Source organism: Sebastes fasciatus, chromosome 6 (genome assembly GCF_043250625.1).
Source record: "Sebastes fasciatus isolate fSebFas1 chromosome 6, fSebFas1.pri, whole genome shotgun sequence".
NCBI classification, from domain to species: domain Eukaryota; kingdom Metazoa; phylum Chordata; class Actinopteri; order Perciformes; family Sebastidae; genus Sebastes; species Sebastes fasciatus.
In genome coordinates this window covers 35905248-35923232 of record NC_133800.1, presented here as the reverse complement: position 1 = coordinate 35923232, position 17985 = coordinate 35905248, and the positions used below count along the sequence as shown (strand labels likewise).

Here is a 17985-nt window from a genome sequence, read left to right as displayed (position 1 = left end):
CATTCGTTTTCCTACGAATGTCCAGCAACACGTGTCAATTTCCCCTAGTTACATGCAAACAGTCTTTTCAAAATAAACTTCCATCTTCACAGGAAACAATTTCCTTAGGTTTAGGAAAGAAAGTTAGTCTTCAACATGATTAGGATTAGGCAACAAACTACTTAGTTAGCTTTAGGAAAATATCGTGGTTTGGGTTAAAATAATTATGGAATTGTTGTAACTTAAATACGGAAGTTACGTGACAAATAAATCAACATTGACTTCTGGTTTCACACGGGACATGAACAGCGTATCTCCTGGGCCAAAGTCCTGTATTTTTTGATCCACACATGCACCCCGACCTCCCCCCTATGCGGCGTTCGCCGCCATTTATACTTCTTGGTTCACGATTGCGTTAATTACACACAAATTGATTTCACGCTGTTCGTGTCCCCTGTTCACAACGTTCAGTGTCATTTTCACTGTACAAACGTAGGAGTTCAACCCAGTCACTAGAAAAAATTACGGCATTGGACGTCTCTGCAAACCACAGCGACATTGAATGGTGACGTTTCTGAACAAAAAATGCGTTTCATAAATAGTTTCATATCAGCCTCGTATCACGCTTGCAGAAACGCACAATGGATTATGGATAACAATCTTTGCACAGACGGTGGCTCTGAGTGGTCAAACAACCCTCTTTTGCCTTTTGGCGGATGCTAAGAAAACGCAGAAATTCGAACCTGTTCCGAAAACTTTAATGACACAACGTGAGGTCGTATTTGTTTTTAAACTCGTGACCATTTTGGTCAAACAATACAGACTTGGTGTGCCTTAAATCTTTATATATTTAATATCAGACTTTTCTGTATCTGTTTTTAAGAAGAAACCTCTGACTGGACGAACCCTGAATCAATGAAATGAGTATCGGTAACTCTCTGTTCACCGTCTCCTCTCCTCTCTCTCCTCCATCGCTCCACTTTGAGCTGCAGCACAGAGAAAAAGACGAGTTTGAGGGCGGCCGAGAAAAAGAAAAGATTTTTACCGAGTGAATTATTTAGAGCAGGCTGAGATTCCACCGTATTGTACAGACAAGAGCGTGTAATATTAATGAGTGGAGACGTTAGAGGTTATTTCTCTTTTCTCTCCTGCTGTGCTTCAACTCTTCAGCCTCCAGCCACTCCGGCAGGAAGCTGCAAAAAACAGATTTACGGGTCAAACCTGCAGAACTTCACTGACACCGTCGGACACGGTGACTTTTATTAAGTCTTAGCAGGGAAACAAGAGTCGGCTTCACTAGTGGACAAAGTTTGAGGAAGTTGAAAAAATGATAAAAAGTTGTACATAAACAGATTAAAAAAAGACTCGGTCCAAACCGAGTACATGTCTGAAACCGTGAACGGTCAGTCTGTGAATTTGCGGCTAAATTGTTCCACTAATAGTCATTGGTCATGTCTATAATGTTAAATCCAGCGGTACATGACCACCAGGTCCGGCGAGGACACTAGGGGACGCGCTGCTCCACTCAACCAAAGAGTAGAGAAGCAAAGAGACCAAACTTCGGTGTTGGTGTTTACAAGTGCCGCTGCCGCCATTTGGACTGAAAACGCTTATTATATTATATAATATTTTATTGTCCAACACAGGCCATTTTGGTAGAATATGACAATAGAATAGAAATAATTCAGTTTTACTTTTGTACGTCACTTTGTAGGCGGACGCTTTACTGGCGTCTGGTAGTCTCTTTCAGTCCAAGATGGCGGAAGCATAGCTCTGCTGCTGGGCGCTGGAACGAACAATTGACTTTCACTTACATTCATTGACTCAACTGGCCGTTCAAGCAGTGACGCACCCCACCATGGCATGCACCTGATTGGTCCCTGATTTTCTGAAACAACATGGCGGCCCGCTTGTAAACTCTTTATTCCGTCTAAACAATCCACCGAACGAGATCGCCGAGTTTGACAGCTTGGTCCAAGTTTCTGTGAGTCGGACGCGTCGCGCTGGACGTGCTCATTTGCATGAAGGATTGTTCCCCGCCTTTTTATTTTGAAAGAGCAACGGCCGATGAGGAAACTCCAACACTCGGCCGACCAGTCGTGTAACTTCATCACTCAGTCAGTGACAGAGTTTTGCGTTTGTAGGGTTGAGCCTCTGCGGTCCAGACAAAAAGGGGACTTTACCACTGTTAAAAGACAAATCCACAGATTTAGTATCGCAACGGTTCGTATGATATCTTACGAAAAAGTTATTCCTCATTTTTCGTAAATGTAAATTTATAAAGTGGAGGCTGTCTGTGGTCCACATATTCTTTAAATGGTAAATCAGCAGCTCATTGTTCTCTTCGTCACCCCTCCTCCTCCTCTTCCTCCGTCCAATGACATCGCTCAATAAGACAAACAGGGTCTCACTGTAAGTCATCCACTTAGCATTGATTCCCACATCAGGCCCAATGGATTCTCTTACAGTGGGGGGGCGTACAGTCTACACCTGGCAAGGTCAGGTAACAGGTCAGCACTGATGAGGCAGAGTCCCGTACAGACGATGCGTTCACTGTCAGACGGAGCTTTTACAGAGAGGAGCGACAGCTTTCTATTTAAATCGCAGTCTGTGAAAGGTGTTTTCAGCAGCATACGCAACATCAAATAATTAAAGGAGACATTTTTTGACCCTGCATCAAACGCGTTAGAAAAACAAAGGTTGTAGAAATCTCAAAAATATGTACTAAAATAAATATTTTAAAAGGTACTTTTTCACCTTTGGATGATGCATCCGGAGGATAAGTGTTGCAGTATAAGTGTAAGCCATGCTAGCAGTACGGCTCTATATGTTACGGTCTGTCATTTCAATCCAGACTAAAATACCTCAACAACTATCGGATGGACAGAGACCAAAACCAAAACCTGGGCTCACCGACAGTATCTGGAAACCCATGTTACAGCCAGAGACGCTGCACAGAAGCACTGAGTGGAAACATAAACTTTAGGTTGTCAAGAAATAGATCCAGGTGTCAAATTGTCTGCTTCTCTGTCCTACCTGTCCACCTAAGACTTTTCTACCTGTCCCACTCATCACCTGACTCCCACCCCCTGCCCTGCAGTGACCCTTTTCACTCCCACCTGCTCACATGTTTCCTCTTTCCCTCGTCATCCCTCCAGTTAACAGTATAACCATCCAGTTTCCATTCATTACCTGCCAGACAGTCAGTGCTGCTTGTGCCTTTGCTTTCCAGCCATCTGAACCTGAACCAGCCTGAGCTGTACCTGTACCTGATTCTGTTCCTGCTTTTTTTGTTGCCCTTTATAATAATCCACCTTGGACAGAGCTAAGCTATCTGTCTCCTCCCGCTTCCAGTCTTTATACTAAGCTAGGCTAACCATGTATATTTTTGTTGACGTGTCGTGCAGGACAAGCAAAGGAGACGTTACATTCTGGCCTCAATTCCACTGCGTGGTACGGCACGGCTCGACTCGCTTGAAACTGTTCTTTTTAGGTTTATTGGTTTTGGTTGGTTGTCCAAAGCTGTGGACAGTATCTGATACCTGGTACTATTTTTGGTACCCCCTTGGTTGAGGTTCCAAGCAAGCTGAGCCGATACTAGAAGGTGGAGTTAAAACACGGCACACACGCTGATTGGTCAGAGAGAACCTGCAATATCGTGACACGGGACATCCCAAACAAACACAAGACTTTCATCCAGGAGACCGCTGTTTGTGTCCCGTGTTCACAATGTCAAGTCACATTTTCACAGTACAGATGTAGTAATTTTAAGCCCAACCATGTGACAACAAAGTGGTTTTGTTGCCTAAACCTAAGCAGGTTGTTTTTGTTAAATTCACAACATTAAGCACGTGTTGATGTGGAAAAAGTGACGCCGAGCGGTCTGACAAAACGTCAGTATGTGACTAGTTGAGATGAGAACGTGTCGGCCCAACTGAACACTTTTGCCGATGGGAAGGACGGGTCAGTTTCAGCAGCAGGTTTCTATTCCTCTGGTCACTGAGTGTAAATGTACACTATGTAGTTTCTCTCCTCTTTGGTCTCTTCTCTTTTCTGCTTTGCTTCCTCTTTCTTCTCAAGCAGACGAAGATCTGTGTCCTCCAGCATTTGTTCCACTCCAGTTCATAATCCTGACTGGCACAGAGGAGCCTGCAGAATCCCTAATGTGACACGACATCATCATGATACCCACCAGATGCCATCGTTCCTCCGTTTGTATCTCTGACATCCTGACAACACGCCGCCTCGCTCTGACTGATCTGAGCTCTTGTTCTCTCAGTCAGAACATCATCCAGAACATGGCCACCACTGAGTGAGCCGGCGGGCCAACAGGATGTTTCCATCTCCCTGCGGCTTTCTGCACAAAGTCTGTTTACAACTGCAGCACCACCACAAACAAGCTGAAGCATGTATACACCTGGGGCTGGACCTGGAACGTAACGGAGCAGTCTTACTTATCATTAAACTATTTTCATTAGATCAAACCACACTTTTAAAACAATTATTTATTCAGTTTTTACACTTTTATTCAGACAAAGAATATGAAAAACAGACAAAATAAATAAAGAAATTTGCAATTCGCAGCCGCAAGCGGGCTCAGTTTTATGATCCATTGGTACCAGCCATGTTGTGCTGGCTTGTCATGAAGGAGGTTAAATAACACTCCAAATTTGCGCTAGATTTTGGCGAGGAAAAACTGTCATGGCCATTTTCAAAGGGGTCCCTTGACCTCTATGGGTACCCACGAGTCTCCCCTTTACAGACATGCCCACTTTATGATTATCACATGCAAGAATTTTGTTTGCATGTAGTATGAATTTGTTATTGTCTCCTTTTCTAAAGTGGTGTGTTTGATTATTTCTGCATACTGGGGTCCCTAAACAGTCTTGAATCACATACATTGGGTCTCACTGTAAAGCTGAGACTCTGGTGGATCCATTGAGCCCAACTATATTCATGTGTGATGATGTTAGTCCCCATAGGAGCCATTTCATTGTAGCACAACTTGACACACAGTGCTGAGCTGCATCTCAAATGAATCTCCAGGTTCTCAGCTTTCAGATGATGAACACCACTTCTATGTGACATCTACTGTTGACCTGCTATCTCCCCCTAAAGACCCCCTAGACCCCCATAAAAATGACAACAACGGGTCTATTGTGGGTCTCAGAGGGTTAATGTATCTCTTTGGGTGTTGTAATAAACTTTCTCAACAGTTATCACTCATCAGAATTGATGCAACATTTGAAAGATTTCACCAGCCTCTGTAGAGCCAAACTAGGCTGAATGAGTGGACAAATATCTAATGAAGATCATCACTTGGACGGTGGAAAATGTGCTGTGTAGTTATTTGGTTTTCGGAAAATTCTTCTAATATGTGAGACTGACATTTTGTTAAATGTGTTCGTTGTTGCAGGGTGGCACCGCTGCAGTGACCGGCTCTGGAGCCTCTGCTGGTTGCTTCGGGGCATTTCTCCCATAATTACAGCAATAACCGTTTATCCATCAGATGAGATAGCCGGGGATAAAAACAGCGGCTCGATACGCCTCGATAGATATAAACCACTAAACTCTCCGGCCGGAGTGGCCGTTGATTTGTGGCGCTGTAAGGCTGAGATCCTGGATGCTGGGGGGCCATAAAACTTTGAACTCGGGGTTGGGATCGCTGAGAGGTGAGCTTCACTTCAATCAGAGAGATGAGGCTGTTTCCTCCATACAGAAGCTGACGAGCTGCCACATAAAGACCATCACTGCTGTAATATAAACCTTCCTTAGTTAGTGATTTAAATCCAAAAGGCATCCATTTGTTTTCCCAAGATAACAATGAAATGATTGCACAATCACAGACATGATACCACTTTATGATAATCATATGCAGTTTGGGGCAAGTCATAGTCAAGTCAGCACACTGACACACTGACAGCTGTTGTTGCCTGTTGGGCTGCAGTTTGCCATGTTATGATTGGAGCATATTGTTTTATGCTAAATGCAGTACCTGTGAGGGTTTCTGGACAATATCTGTCATTGTTTTGTGTTGTTAATTGATTTACAATAATAAATATATACATACATTTGCATAAAGCAGCATATTTGTCCACTCCCATGTTGTTAAGAGTATTAAATACTTGACAATCTCCCAGCTGACATTGGGCGAAGGCTAAGCAGGGTACACCCACATTCACGCTCTCATTCACACCTACGGGCAATTTATAGTCAACAATTAACCTGCATGTCTTTGGACTGTGGGAGGAAACCTGGGAACGCGGAGAAAACCCACGCTAACACGGGGAGAACATGCAAACTCCACACAGACGGGCCCCAAGCCGGATTCAAACCTGCGACCCTCTTGCTGTGAGGCGACACAGCAAGGTCGCCATGCAGCAGCACCGCCGTGCCGTGCAGCAGCACCGCCGTGCCGTGCCGTGCAGCAGCACCGCCGTGCCGTGCCGTGCAGCAGCAACGCCGTGCCGTGCCGTGCAGCAGCAACGCCGTGCTGCGCACAATCACAAGATATCAAACTGAAATATTTTTGCACACTTGTCTAGTCTAAGAGCTGCAGAAATGACTTCATGTGTTACGTTTAATCCACAGTTGTTACTGAAAAGAGATGTTTCTATATAATTTAATTTCATCAGGACGAACACAATCAGTTCAGCAATGAATGATCACTGGACAGAAAACACCAAAAGCAACAACAACGTTTCACATGCAGTTCATTCAAATGGACAGTAAAGCCCACGACACATGGAGCGTTCCAGTCTCCTCTGTGCAGTGAATCAGAGTGACATAAAGCATAAAGTACAACACAGACACGTCTCATTAAAAACTGTCTGTTTTTAGCAGAGATGACTCCTCCAGCTTCTGGCATTCAGTCTCAGTTAAGTCAGTCCTCCTGACAGACCGGCCTGCAGGTCTGAATCACAGCAACATACTGACAGTAACACTGTCTGTCCCAACTAACCACGGGAACAAAGTCCGGTTGGATTCACAGTCAAACAGTGAATTTAATCGTCTTTATTCTTCCAGTAAAGTCTTTTTTTCAGTTGGTTCTGCCCATTGAATCTCAGTCTTTAACCGATGGACAGAAACCATGAAGAGGATTACAGTTGCTGTTAACATTTAACAACATGGACCCTGTACCTTCAACGTGATTACAGTTTTTCTCTATAGTTTACACACAAACACTTGTACTTGAGACACAATGACCACAACCTGACACTCAGGTACCAACCCCCCCGAACCAGTTCTGCTAAATACAAACACACATGCTGCTTTACACTCAGATTGTTGTCCTAAACCACACAATTCTCTACATTTGGCACGATTTTCATGAATAAAATCTCACGTGTGTTCACATGTAACACACTGCTATTCAAAATGCTAAACTTCAGTTTATCCACTCGGACTCCTCACATTGACAAACACACGTTGCACAATTGTTCAATTAGCAATCAGAGGAGTGAGAGGAAGAGGAGGAGGATGGAGTAACTACTTCACTTAGGTTTAGGGAAAGGTGGCGGTTTGGGTTAAAATGACACTGGAAGTGACGTAACTTAAGTACGGAGGTTACGTGACAAAAACTACTTAGTTAGGTTTCGGAAAATATTGACTTGGTTAGGCTTAGGCAACAAAACTACTTAGTTAGGTTTAGGAAAAGATCGAGTTGGTTAGGCTTAGGCAACAAACTATTTAGTTAGGTTTAGGAAAAGATCGCGGTTTGGCGCAACTTAATTTCGGAAGTCACGTGACAAAAGATACTTAGTTAGCTTTAAGAAAAGATCGCGTTCAGGGTGAAATTAACACTGGAAGTGATGTAACATAAGCATGGAAGTTACATGCCATAAACTACTTAGTTAGGTTTAGGAAAAGATTGCTGTTTGGGTTAAAATAACTCCAGAAGTGCTGTAACTTAAGTACTTAATCTCTGATGAGATTCAAGCCATTTTGGTTGAACATGGTCCAACAATGAGGGAGAGTACAACCAATAATAATATAAATATATACATACATTTGCATAAAGTGAGCATATTTGCCCACTCCCATGTTGATAAGAGTATTAAATACTTGACAAATCTCCCTTTTAAGGTACATTTTGAACAGATATTGCTATTAATTTGCGATTAATCAGGATTAAATATGGACAATCATGCAATTAATTGCGATTAAATATATATATTTATATAACAGAAAGGAAAACATTACAGCGTGACATTTTTTGGTTGTCTGACAGAAAGAGACTTTTGAAGAGAGGCAGAGTAGAAAGGGACTGTAACACACATGCCGGGGGTGTCATATATCCTTATCAAAGAAGCATTGTGAAGGACGTCCGGCGAGGGCGATCCAGGATGTCCAATCAGATCTGGGTTTACTCCCACTGGAGGAGTGCGCTCAGTCACAGCGAGCCTCAGGTTTTCATTCCTGCTCTCCTTTTATTTAACTTGGCCCAGTATCATTAGTGGGTGGTTCACATCACTGCACCTGCTGGGCTTGAAACAACAACAGGTTCATGGAGCATTACTGAGGGGGACTATTGTGATATACTGAAATGGATGAAGGCAGCATCAGGAAGAGGAAGGAGTCGCAGAACGGCTCTACCGGCCACAGTGTGGTGACTAAAGACAAGAAGGCGACAGTGCTTCAACAAGATGTTGGTCTGTTTAGTGGCATCTGTCTGATCGTGGGGACCATGATCGGCTCGGGCATCTTCATCTCTCCGAAGGCTGTCTTGCTGCACTCCGGAGCTGTGGGCCCCTGCCTCCTCATCTGGGCGGCCTGCGGCGTGTTAGCCACCCTGGGAGCGCTGTGCTACGCTGAGCTCGGCACCATGATCACCAAATCGGGGGCAGAGTATTCGTATTTAATGGAGGCTTTCGGCTCGCTCCTAGCCTACCTTTACTCCTGGGCCACGATCATGGTGCTGAAGCCCTCTTCCTCCGCCATCATCGTTCTGAGCTTTGCAGAATACGCCGCCGCTCCTTTCTACCCCGGCTGCACTCCTCCTCTCGTCGTCATCAAGTGTGTGGCGGCGGCGGCCACGTTCGTGATCGTCATCGTCAACTGTTTGAGCGTCAGATTGTCGAGCTACATGCAGAACTTCTTCACCGTCGCCAAACTTTTCATCATTCTCGTCATAGTGGTAGCCGGCATGGTTATGTTGGCGCGAGGAAACACTGAGAATCTGTCGAACGCATTCGATGGCACATCGTCGTCTGTTGGAGCAATCGGACTTGCGTTTTATAACGGGCTTTGGGCTTACGATGGATGGAATCAACTGAATTTCGTTACAGAAGAGCTGAAAAACCCGTTCAGGAACTTGCCACTGGCCATCATCATCGCCATCCCTTTAGTATCGGTGAGCTACGTGTTGGTCAACGTCGCTTACTTCACTGTTATGACGCCCGCTGAACTGCTGTTGTCTCCGGCTGTCGCCGTGACCTTCGGAGACCGAGTCCTTTACCCGCTCTCTTGGGTCGTTCCTCTCTTTGTCGTCTTCTCTACGTTCGGCGCTGCCAATGGAAACTTCTTCTCCGCCGGCAGACTGGCCTACGTAGCTGGCCGAGAGGGTCACATGATTAAAATCTTATCCTATATCAGCTTGAAGCGCTACACTCCGGCGCCTGCTCTCATATTCAATGGTATGTTGGCTATTTTCTATATTATCCCAGCAGACATCAACACCCTCATTAACTACTTCAGCTTCACTCAGTGGGTGTTTTACGGTCTGACGGCGCTGGCTGTCATAGTCATGCGTTTCACCAGGAAGGAGCTCCATCGACCAGTAAAGGTGCCAATTGTCATACCGGGCCTAATGGTCCTGGTGTCCTGCTACTTAGTCCTGGCTCCCATCATTGATAAGCCGGACCTGGAGTACCTCTACTGTACCATCTTCATCTTCAGTGGACTTCTCTTCTACTACCCTTTCGTCCACCGGAAGGTCAACTGGGCTCGCAAACTCATGAGGCCCATCACGATGCATCTCCAGCTGCTGATGGAAGTCGTTCCTCCGGAGAAAACTGAATGAGGAGGGACAAAAGTGACGCCCGGGTCAACTGATGCTGCTTGTCATGAAACGTGTCGAGGCTGGATTTGGAGAGAGCGGGGTTGGTGCCCAGAGTGGATCAGAGCCAAAAATCAGAGCTCACCTCTGTTGAATCAACACAGTCTCACAGCAGTTCATGAAATAGTCACAACATGTAATCTATTTGATTTGTGTACATAGACACAAATTTCCCTTTTTTTTCGTGACGCTCCGCAAGACTTTCAACAACGTATTTTCCGTGTGTTTTCATACGAATGTTCAGCAACACGTGACGCACCTGTCCAGATCCAGTCTTTTCAAAATAAAACTACTTTAGGAATAGGTCGACTTGGTTAGGCTTAGGCAACAAAAACTACTTTGTTAGGTTTAGGAAAAGATTGCAATTTGGATTTAGACAACACCAGAAGTGTTTTAACTGAAGTATGGAAGTTAAGTGACAAAAACTACTTATTTAGGTTTAGGAAAATATCGGCTTGGTTAGGCTTAGGCGACAAAACTACTTAGTTCGGTTCAGGAAAAGATTGTGGTTTGGATTTAGATAACACTGGAAGTGCTGTAACTTAAGTTGGGTGAAAATAACACCGGAAGTGGTGTAACTTAAATACGGAAGTTACGTGACAAATAATTCAACTTTGACTTGTGGTTTCTCACGGAGCACGAACAGCGGGCTCCTGGGTTAAAGTCTTGTGTTTTTGGATCCATCCGTCCAGCCCGACCTCCTCCCTACATGGCGTTCACCGCTCTCTATACTTCCCGGATCACAATTGATTTTGTGCTGACCATCACGAAAACAAAATGTGAAATTTGTGTTTACGTACGCGAACGAATACATTCAATTTCATGACTATTTCATGAACTGCTGTGCGACTGGGCCGCTTGAATAGCTGCATGACAAAAGTAAAAAGGGGCTGCACTGTGTTCATGAACCTGCGTACAAGTGGAAGATGAAATCGTTTCCAGAGTGTGTCCTATAGGAATACCTCTGCTGTATTAACAATTCACTTTGATATATGGTTAGATATTTAGAATAAAGGCGTGGAGGAGTTTAAGAGTTTCTCATGATGTCTCTCTCCAAGAAATAAATCACTGACAAAGACCACAACTTCCTTCATGAATATAACCAGCATCTTAGACTGTAGAAATCATTAAGCAACTGTGTTAAACATTCATTTTTTAATGTGCAATACTGGGCCAAAGATCACTTTTATATATTAATGAATCTGTACTTGAGCAAAGGGAAGGGGTTAACATTTTACATAGAGACAACAGGAAGGCTCAGTGGAGATCATGCCACAAGATGTGGAAACATGTTTATTTATGTTGCCCCTTTGGTTGTACACTAAAACATCGTTGGTTTCTTCAGTGATGTTTGCGCATTATTCAATAATGCTCTCACTCTTATCGTTCACACTGGAATGTATTGGAACGATGCTGCACTGTGTTAGCTGGTGGTTAAACAATAATCAATCTGTGATTCCAGCAAAAGAAAGACATAAAGTGAACACTGCGACCTCTCCACATTCGGTTGATAATGTTCGTTCATTTTTTGAATGTTTTAAACCTGTAAAGGTATTACGAAGCAGGATGTGGGGTTAGCGAGGTAACTTCAGATTTAATCTGATAATTTAATGCATTTACGTCGATCATTTTTTCTTTCGCCAGCTGTCCTTCTTGCATTTGGCAGCTTCAACTGTGTTCATTTTAGTCTGGATTATGTGTTAAACTTCTTCGTATTTGTCTAATATTATAGTTCGCTCTCGGTTTTGTATAATGTGCCGCTCTGCTGACAGTAGACTTGTCCATGTCTGTGATTGGTCAGATGTTGCAAACTCCGCCCCTTTCATGTGAACACGCTCATACCCAGACTGAGAAACCCCTGGGTTGATTTACCGAGTTGATAACCAGCGTCGTGGGACCGCTTTAGCGGGATCTCGTTTGTTAGGGTTAGTTAAACCAGATAGCGTGAAGATACCCCGGGTATGTTGAACTCGCTTCGTAGTACAGGCCTCAGATCTTACACATTGCACCTTTTAAGGGTTACCTGTAAAGTCAATGGGAAGATGAGAGTGGATGGATAAACTGAAGGAAAATAACAGACTCATCTTATCTTATCAAACAAACACAAGACTAAGAGACCGCTGTTTGTGTCCTGTGTGAAACTAAAAGTCAACGTTCACTCATTTTAATTAATGCCTGTAGCTTAATAACGTAACAAACCATGACGTTTTACTAAACCTAACCAAGTAGTTTTGTTGAGTTTTTTGTTTTGTTTCAATTTACAACGTTGACCACATGTTCAAAACTGTTTAAAACTGCGATCATAATGTCATTTTTTAGGAGACAGGGTTGAGAGAGTAGAGTAAACTTTATTGTCCCTGAGGGGAAAACAACATAAAAACATCTATAAATACCACGACATTACATTTTAGTATTTTTGCGTGTCATTTGTAAGACGCTCTTTCGCCTAGGTTTAGGCAAGAAAACCGCTTAGTTAGGGTAAAGGGAAAACATCATTGTAAGTAAACTAAGTAAAACACGTACGGAAACAACTACGGAAAACGTCGACAAACGTAACTAACGTTATTTACAAAACAAAACACCAACAATGGTCTCTAACACGCGTCTCGCCCACTCGCCCGCCACGGTCTTTCTTGCTTTTAATTCTACGTCACTAACTCTTGCATTTATACGCGGATGCGTTTACATTGCAGTCAGTAGGATACATGGCGTATATACGTACAAAAGACACATGGAAATCAAGAAAGGCGTACTTACTGCACGCTAAACGCCTTGCGCATTATCGTGGCATTTATACGCCTTTTTGTGCGACCGGGCTGGTTCATCAGATGCCATTTTGGATGATGACGTTTGCACGGACGGTGGCTCTGAGTGGTCAAACAACCCTCTTTTGCCTTTTGATGGATGCGGAAAAAACGCAGAAAATTGAACCGGTTCTGAAAACTTACTTTAATGACGGACGGAAGTTTCAGAGTCGACGTGTAAACGTGACTGGCACAACGTGAGGTTGTATTTATTTTCAAACTTGCGACAAATACAGACTTGGTGCAAAAAGGCCTTTAGAGGTTCTGGTTGTCAGATGTTACCTTTGGCCAGAGCCATGCTTACAGTCTTTGTGCTAAGCTAAGCTAACAGCTGCTGGCTGTAGCTTCACATTCAGGTCTTTGTTAACACCTCAGGTCTTTAAAACCAGTTTTGAGTTGATACTAGGAAGCTATTAAAGTCCAGATTTGACTAACTGAAGCTCTCGACGGCCGTGGATGTCGTCTGAACTCCTCTAAGTGTTTGCTGGACGTCTCCTCCGGCTGTGTGAACGTCAGAGCAGACTTCCTCTTTCGATCCGGCCCGTACAGCTTACAGGTGTCTACTGTTTCACCTCTTATTTAGTCTAGGGATTCCAGTGTGAGAGGTGCCTCTGACCTGTCTGAGGGGAAGGCAGCTTTATTATCATTTCATCAGCCTGCTGCAGGTTGTCTGTGAAAGGTCAGACTCCTGGACGGCGACCCGCTGCGGTCTGAAGGCCCCTCAGTGTTGTGGTGAACTACAAGGCTTAGCCGGGTCTCCTTAAAAACACCACGGGCGAGGGGAAATGTGATGTTAGCGTGATCCGCCGAATTAGCCCTCCCCTGGCTTTCCCACCAAACCCCAATGTTTATAGAATATATAGAGTTATCCTCATGTTACGGCCCGCGATGCATCTTCCTGCGTCATCGGCCGGGCCGGCCCGGGCAGCGGAGGTCGGAGTCTGGATCCGCTCAAACCTGATCCTGGTCCTGAGCGCTGCACAAACAGGCCCTCATCTTCAGACAAAACACAGGAAAGAACCCGTAGTCCCCCTCTTGTCTCCAGACACAAGCTTCTGTTCTTACTTTGTTTGATTTGTCTCCAGTGGTTAAAGGTGTGTAATATAATTTAAAAAACCGCCTCAGGCTGTTAGCTTAGTCGGCGTTTAGCTGACAGGTCAGCCTGCAGAACATTTCCATGAGTTTTTTTGTAAAGTTCTTGTCAAATATCGAGTCTTTTGCTCATTTTTCATCCCTTTTAATATTAAATCTCACTCTTTATACATTCACGTGGTATTACTGAAGATACAGTACCACAGAAATAATCATTCTCTTCACTAAAATAAACAACTTCTACACTGGTATTTCTTTGAAAATACAACATGCAAAGTGTTTGATCACTCACTTCTTTTTATTCATTTAGTAAAGGCAACATCTGGAGTCTGCTTCAGCTCATTTTCTAATATTCATCTTATATATATTCACTTAGTCCCATACGCATATAGCTCTATGTACATAACCTCTCTGTGTATAGATATAAATATAACTCCATCTGTATATGTAATTTAGTCTTCATAATACTCCTATACAACATTTTGTATACAATATTTAATCTGTATACAACTTATACTTGTTATTAATCAGAATATAACATATGCAACTGCAATCTGTATAAACTGTTTGTATACAGTATACACCACACATATCCTCACTTGTATATATTGTCTTAATCAGTACTTTGCTAGTTTGCACTCTGGTTAGATGCAAGACTGCATTTGGTTGTACTTGTGCTCTGTGCAATGACAGTAAAGTTCAATCTAATCTAATTACCCAACAGTTTATCTTGTAGCTTCATGTCCATATAGATAATGTTGGTGCCTTCAAATGAAACTCATGAGCTCGTGTTTGCGACATGGTGAAGTCGTGACAACAACCGCTGCTAAGCAACGGCGATATTAAAGTTACCGTCGACATCTAGAAGCCACAGAGGCTAACGATTTAGCAAGTTAGCAAGCGGGTAACATAATGCAGGAAATGCAAAGGCATTATGACCGTTGGGAATATCAACATTTTCCTCTGAAATATTATAAAATTATGAAGAAAAACGAGTAAAATTACGATAAATTAACTTATTATGCACCAAACACGTCACAAGTCGTGAACTCTGAGCTTTCAGAAACTTTACCCGTACGAGGTCGTGAATACGACAAGAGGGAGGGGCATCGTATGGATTCTACTGGTGAACACGGTAAACACGACCACATTGAAAGGCACCATGTGATGCACGAAAACACTGAAATCTTCTATATCATCTCGATTTACATTTTTCATGTATCCTGAGTGAAATGGTAACTAGTTTGTGCACAAACCAAATGCTGATGTAAGAGAACAGATAAGTGCTCCTGCATGTATTTTTTAAAGAGTAAACATGAATTACAAGATAAGATGAGAAACATTTCAACAATGAGACAGCTTCTCCCCCCCTCCAAAAAAACCCCCACATTGCTGAGATGAAACTAACTTCAGGTTATTACTGAAATTCACGTGTGAACCTAACCTGAATTGTTGCCGTTGCACAATGTGTAGCAGTGTTTTTTTTTATTTAACTCAACGTACTAGTCGCATGACACAGAATAAATGTGATTTTATAATCAATTATTTGTCCATAATCATGATTTAACAGATTTATTGGCAGTATCATAAAAATATGTGCTGTAATATTCAGAGTTTTGTCTGTCCAAGCCAGAACAACATATCAACCACCCCCCCCCCCCCCACACCCTCCCTCCTGCAGCGCCAACAGCTTTATTAATAATGAAACACAAAGATTTCTATTTGATGGTTTTGGTCGTCTCTCTGACGCTCTGACCCCACTTTTACAAAAAGAAAAAAAGGCTTTTTCAAACAATATTCCAGCAGCTCGTCTCCACTGAAGCGCGTGGAGAGCATCTCTGTATGAAAAAGGCTTTTATTGGATATGCAGCCTGAGAGCAACCGCCGTCCTCGTCTCGCTTTATGCCATCTCCACCTTCTTCTGTCCCACTGACGCTGCAGGAGACGGTCCAAACGTACTTCTTCTACTGAAACAAAATCTCTTCATTTGTTTTAGTGAAAACCTGGTTGATGAGTTGTGAAACAATCCAACAGGATAAACCAAGGTCTCTGATTTATTTATTCATTTTTATTTATTTATTCATTTATTTATTTTTATTTATTTGTTAGGATAAAAAACAACATCTGAACAGGCCCGTCCTCGTCACGTTTTACAGCTGGCATGTGCAGCTGCAGGAGTAACGAGGACAGGTGAGGACACTCACGTCATTAAGGCCAACATAGAAATAGTGCATCTAAAACCCGAGCCAGCAGTCAGGAACACCCGCGTATGTTCATGCTTTCCTGGTGGATGACCACCGTTCCTCTTTTGGCTTGTCACCATAAAAACAACAACACAAAGTCAACTCGTGACCCGTCATCAAAGCACTTCAAGCAAATAGTGATTTTACCATCTCAGATTTTTTTATTTGAAAAAGAAAGGTAAAGATTATTCAGTAATTTACAAGAAAAAAAATGCAAAGATAAATGTCTTAAAACATACATATAATTTTCCTAATTTGTTGATCATCTCACGACTACCCAAAAGGCACCTAAAAAATAACCTATAATCCGTCTAAAACCATCAATTAAAATACATGAGATCAAACTATGAAACGATAAACTGTGACAAACATATTTACATATTTAACAAATTTACTAGAAACTAGAGGAGAAAGTTTAGAGTTTCTGCTGCAGTGCTTGATGAATGAAAAGGAAGAGACCATGTGGACCTTAACGTTCAGTCTCTACATCTGTTTCAATACGTCACATTCGTGCACATGTTTTTGGACTATTATCTCTGCACATTGCACATATTCTTTATACTTCATACTGTGAACTTTTGCAGACTCCCTGGTCAACATTTTTAACCAGATCTCATGGGAAGGCGTATAAAAAATCACGATATTACAAGGACATACCCAACCCGTTCTCACTCCTAACTCGTAAAAATAGCGCCGTTATTCAGCGCCTCTCAGCAACTTAGGTTTAGGAAAAACATCATGGTTGGGCTTAAAATAAGTACGTGAACTAAGTAAAATATGTACGGAAGCATCGTAACATAAGTATGGAAAACACATCAAAGACGTGACTAACCGGTCTCCTGGTTGAAAGTCCTGTGTTTGTTGGACCCGTCCACCTCTCCGCCCGCCATCAGCAGTCTTCCTAACTTTTTATTCTACGTCACTAGCTCTGGAATGTATTTACACGGACAGTACAGTCTAGATGGCGTACACATGACACGGCAAAAGCAAGAACGGCGTTCTTATTGCACGCAAAATGCCTTGCGAATTATTGTGTCAAATGAAATGATTGTGATTCTGACAGCTTGCTTTTGATTTAAGACACTTTTTTATAAAAAATAAAAACAATTGGTGAAACTTTATCTTTTCTTTTTTTTGCTGTAATTTGATGATTGGTTCATCATTGAATGTTTTGCAATGTTGGTTTACTTATTGATTTCTAATGATAAGTTAATCGTCCGTCTATTGCTTCCTTCTACTCTTTAATTTGGTTAAAAGAAGCTTATTATCTCCTGTAAGGAGGTTGTGTTTTCGGTTTGGTTTGTTTGTCCGTTTGTCAGCACGTTTATAGGAAAACTCCTGGCCTGATTTGAGTGAAACTGGGAGGAAGGGTGCAGCATTGGCCCACTAAGAACCCAATAAAAGTTGGAGCGGATCCGAATCACGGGGCGGATACAGGCATTATTTTTAAGTTATGGAAACGGCCTTGGCGGAGGGCTGCGCTCTTTGAGTGCACTTCTAGTTTTGTATGTCTTTGATGTGATTCTAGATGAAGTATTTCTATGTTGAAATCAAGACCTTAGGTGTCCACAGCTGGTTAATCGTTACCCCAGCAGGTATATAAATGACTTGCAAAGTGACCTCTCTTAGTCTGTGGGCAGAGCTGATGACAGTAAACATCCTGAGAAAACTTATTCTCAAGGTTCTCATGAACCTTCAAATCTTTGTCACAGCCAAGGTCAGGATATTAAGATATGCAGATGAGGTCCAGGTGAAAAAAACCCCCCCTGTGAGATCACTTTAACAAAGTGTGCATAAAACTGAAGGTCAA

At 42.8% G+C, this 17985-nt stretch overlaps 1 pseudogene; it reads left to right on the top strand.

Moving 5' to 3' along the window:
- The first annotated feature begins 8410 nt into the window (after positions 1–8410).
- LOC141769971 (b(0,+)-type amino acid transporter 1 pseudogene) lies at positions 8411–11114 on the top strand (annotated as a pseudogene).
- Positions 11115–17985: the final 6871 nt, after the last annotated feature.